Consider the following 5000-nt stretch of genomic DNA (forward strand, 5'->3'; position numbering starts at 1 on the left):
ATCCCCTTCATCTCCTTCATCACCTTCATCTCCTTCATCTCCTTCATCACCTTCATCACCTTCATCTCCTTCATCACCTTCATCTCCTTCATCACCTTCATTTCATTGATCTCCTTCGTCACCTTCATCACCTTCATATCCTTCATCACCTTCGTCACCTTCATTACATTCATTTCTTTCCTCACCTTCATCACATTCATCTCCTTCATCACCGTCATCTCCTTTATCTCCTTCATCACCTTCATTACATTTATCTCCTTCATCACCTTCATATCCTTCATCACCTTCATCACTTTCATCACCTTCATCTCCTTCATCACCTTCATCACCTTCATCACCTTCATCACCTTCACCTTCATCTTCAGACCTTCCAAACCCTGTTACAGACGATCAATAACTGTACATAACATCTAAACGTGTTTCTGTCTGTGATCATGTCTGTGATCATGTCTGTTGTGTTTCTCTCTGTGATCATGTCTGTTGTGTTTCTCTCTGAGATCATGTCTGTCTGTGATCATGTCTGTTGTGTTTCTCTCTGTGATCATGTCAGTTGTGTTTCTCTCTGTGATCATGTCAGTTGTGTTTCTCTCTGTGATCATGTCAGTTGTGTTTCTGTCTGTGATCATGTCTGTCTGTGATCATGTCAGTTGTGTTTCTCTCTGTGATCATGTCTGTTGTGTTTCTGTCTGTGATCATGTCTGTTGTGTTTCTGTCTGTGATCATGTCTGCTGTTATGTTGTTTGTAACTAAACAGTTAAACTCAGTCACAGGAAGCTGCTGCCGCATCATAGAGGTCAGAGGTCACCCACTGATCAATATCAGGGGGGGCGTTTCCCACGACCCTCTGCTCTGTGTGTGTGTGTGTGTGTGTGTGTGTGTGTGTGTGTCATTGGCAATGTTAGCATCAGACTGAAGACAACCCCCCCCCTCCTCCTAAGTTATTGATTGTTGTCCTGAAGTTCCATCAGATCGTCAACCAACACGACGAACGCTGCGGCTGCTGCTCCACCTTCCATAGGGTCTAGGGTTAGAGATGGGGGGGCAGGAGGGGGCAGGTTGGGGCACGAGGGGGGTATTGGAGGGGGCAGGAAGGAACAGGAGGAGCAAGAGGGGGCAGGAGGGGGGGTATTGGAGGGGGTTAGAGAGGGGGGGCAGGATGGGATTAGAGAGGAGGGGGCAGGTTGGGGGGTATTGGAGGGGGCATGAGGGGGAAGGAGGGGGTTAGAGAGGAGGGGGCAGGACAGGATTAGAGAGGAGGGGGGCGGTTGGGGGGTATTGGAGGGGCATGAGGGGGAAGGAGGGGGAAGGAGGGGGTTAGAGAGGGGGGGCAGGAGGGGGGCGGTTGCGGGGTATTGGAGGGGGAAGGAGGGGGTTAGAGAGGAGGGGGCAGGTTGGGGGGTATTGGAGGGGGCATGAGGGGGAAGGAGGGGGTTAGAGAGGAGGGGGCAGGTTGGGGGGTATTGGAGGGGGCATGAGGGGGAAGGAGGGGGTTAGAGAGGGGGGCAAAACGGGAATAGAGAGTAGGGGGCAGGTTGGGGGGTATTGGAGGGGGCATGAGGGGGAAGGAGGGGGTTACAGAGGGGGGCAAAACGGGAATAGAGAGGAGGGGGCAGGTTGGGGGGTATTGGAGGGGGCATGAGGGGGAAGGAGGGGGTTAGAGAGGGGGGCAAAACGGGAATAGAGAGTAGGGGGCAGGTTGGGGGGTATTGGAGGGGGCATGAGGGGGAAGGAGGGGGTTAGAGAGGGGGGGCAGGAGGGGGCAGGTTGGAGGGTATTATCATTAGCTGTGTTCATTTAGTCAGAGCAGCTGCAGCAGTTTGTTTACTGTGAGTATAATGAAGGTGTTGAAGTGCTGAGACTGCGATGATGGAGGTCAGAGAGGAGGAGGAAGAGGAGGAAGAGGAGAAGGATCGATCGATCAGTGGCAGCCTGTCTTCCATCAGGTCCTCAGATCACACAACGTCACCCTCTGTCCAACATGAGGACAGGAGATTAACCTCAACCACTTCCTTTTATTATTGTTATAAATGTCAAGTCATGTGACGTACTGTCAGCACTTCCTGTTTCAGAATAAAATCCTCTGAGTGGATCATTAAAGGAGACATATTATGCTCATCCAGGTTCATGCTTTTAATTTGTGACAAACTTGAAAAGGTTTACATGCTCTGATGTCTCACACTGCTCGTTCCACCAGCTCCTCTTTTCACCCTCTGTCTGAAACACCTGGACTTATTTTAGCCCCGCCTCCAGATAAACCCCAGTCTGCTATGATTGGCCAGCTGGCCCAGTCTGTTGTGATTGGTCAACCGAAGGAAAAGTCACGCCCCTTCACCAGAGAAGTGGAGATTCTTCGATTGGGAGTTTCCCCAGAAGAGTTCAACTGTGACATCAGAGTGGGAGAGAGATCTGAACCAGTTGTTCAGTTCTTTAGGATGTAACGTTCAGCCACATTACGAATAACGACACAGTTCACAGTTTGTTCACAGTTTATTCAGTTTGTTCATATTGTTAAGTTTGTACAGTTTGTTCCTAGTTTGTTCACAGATACACATTTATGAGCCAAACACTGAAAAAGTGATTTTTTTCTAAATATGTCACCTTTTAAATACCTGACAGAATGTTCACTCTGTCCTTGACCATGTTCATTCGACTTTTCTGTCCCTGAAGGTCAAAGGTCATGCCATCTCCCTTTGCAGCTGACTTTGACTCTGTGTCGTCTCTTCAGAGAAGGGTAGAGAGAAAGTTGAGTCCTTCATGAAACAGTGACGAATCAGCAGAGTGAGGCTCCTCCCCTTCTGACATGAGCTGCAAACATCTGTCTGTGACCTCACCTGTTGACCCTGACCTCACTCACAGGAGGCTCCGCCCAGCTGCTCATCTGTCCAACGACTACAGCACCCTCCTGTTGTGAGACTAACAGCTGAGATCTTAACTTCTCTTCTGGATGTTAGACAGGACGCACATGATGACATCACTGAAACTCCAGCGAACCTGTTCTTTTCACTGACACACACACACAAGCGCACACACACACACACACACACAAACACACACACGCTGACAGGGAAGATGATGTAACTTCTTGTAGTTCTAAACTCTAAACTGTAGGTCTTTAAATCATCCCACAGCTGTCGCCATGACGACTCCCACGCTGCCTTCATCTCCCGCTCGTTAAGGCCTCGGTTCGTTCAGCTGCCGGCGGTTGGTGCGGGGGGGTTGGGGGGTTGGGTGGGTCGGGGGGGTCGGGGGTCGTCAGTGAGCGTTAATGAGGCCCAGCAGTGAGATGGTGCCGCTCACCCTCATTAAATCACAGTGACATCGGGCACCACCCGCCTCCACACTGCCCCCCGCTGGTTGGATGAAACTCTCTGCCCCCCCCAGGGGAGGAGGAGGGGGACCACAGATCGCCCCCCTCTGACAGATAACGATGGACACACACACACACACACACACACATCCAAACCAAACAAAAGTCACTTCATTATGTTTGTGTTAGTGCCCCCTCTAGTCACTGATGATGTCACTGATTATGGTCATGTGGTTTCCATTAACCACACTAAGGCTGTGTCCAAAATCACCCCCTCATTCACTCCCCCTAATCACTATAAAGGGAATTTCGTTGTAGTTGCTATATAGTCACTCACCAGCTACGATTTCGGACACTACTTGAGTCGTGATGGTAATTACGTTTTTGTCGTAGGATTATGACGTAACTACAACGATGTTGGCAGCTGGACGATCCTATTATATATGTAAAATATTTTATATTTATATCCGTGTCTTTTTCACCATTAATCAATGTTTTTTGACAAAAATTAGGCGAAATAGAGCAAGAAGAGAGAGAAGGCTGAGACGTGTTGCTGCTGCGAGACGTCATCTCGTCTCTTCCCTCCGGCGTCTATCGGCGTGGTGAGCGCAATGCATCATGGTATATATTGCTCGGTTAGTGACCATCGGATGTCCACTACTTTTCACGATGCATTCTGGGATACATTCACTGCACTATATAGGGTATATGAAATTACATTAAGAATTCGGACTACAAAATGGCGAAGGCACTATATAGTCGTTAGGGGGTGATTTCGTACACAGCCTAAGTGTGACCCCTGGTGACCCCATGACCTCCGAGGACAGTGGTCATGGGGCTGATGGGAAATGTTGTTTGTGAGATTATGGATTATGTCTCTTACACATTAAATATGTTTATAGATTGCTTTTAGCAATGAAAAGTGCTCTATAAATGCAATTTATTATTATTATTATTATAGATCAAAGGCCAGCATCCTGTTGTTTCCATGGTTTCACCTGAAGACGTTCACGTCACAAACATCTTTATTTACTGTCTGTCTCTCTCTGTCCATCTGTCTCACTCTGTCTGTCTCTGTCTCACTCTCTGTCTGTCTGTCTGTCTCTCTCCCTCTGTCTCTCCATCTCACGCTCTGTCTCTCTGTCTCTGTCTGTCTAACTCTCTGTCTGTCTGTCTTTCTCTCTCTGTCTCACACTCTGTCTGTCTGTCTCTGTCTGTCTCATTGTCTGTCTGTCTCTCTCTGTCTCTGTCTGTCTCACTGCCTGTCTGTCTGTCTGTCTATCTGTCTCTCTGTCTGTCTCTCTCTGTCCATCTGTCTCACTCTGTCTGTCTCTGTCTAACTCTCTGTCTGTCTGTCTGTCTCTCTCCTTCTGTCTCTCCATCTCACGCTCTGTCTCTCTGTCTCTCTGTCTCTGTCTGTCTCTGTCTGTCTCACTCTCTGTCTGTCTCTCTCCCTCTGTCTCTGTCTAACTCTTTGTCTGTCTGTCTGTCTGTCTCTCTGTATCTGTCTCTGTCTTTCTCACTCTCTGTCTGTCTGTCTGTCTCTCTCTGTCTCACACTCTGTCTGTCTGTCTCTCTCTGTCTCACTTTTGTCTGTCTCATTCTCTCTCTGACGGTCTCACTCTCTGACTCTCTCTTGCAGTGATGTAATATTTATTCGTCCAATCAGAAGCAGTTGAATTATTAACATCAG

Source organism: Scophthalmus maximus, chromosome 8, assembly GCF_022379125.1.
Source record: "Scophthalmus maximus strain ysfricsl-2021 chromosome 8, ASM2237912v1, whole genome shotgun sequence".
Classification (NCBI taxonomy): domain Eukaryota; kingdom Metazoa; phylum Chordata; class Actinopteri; order Pleuronectiformes; family Scophthalmidae; genus Scophthalmus; species Scophthalmus maximus.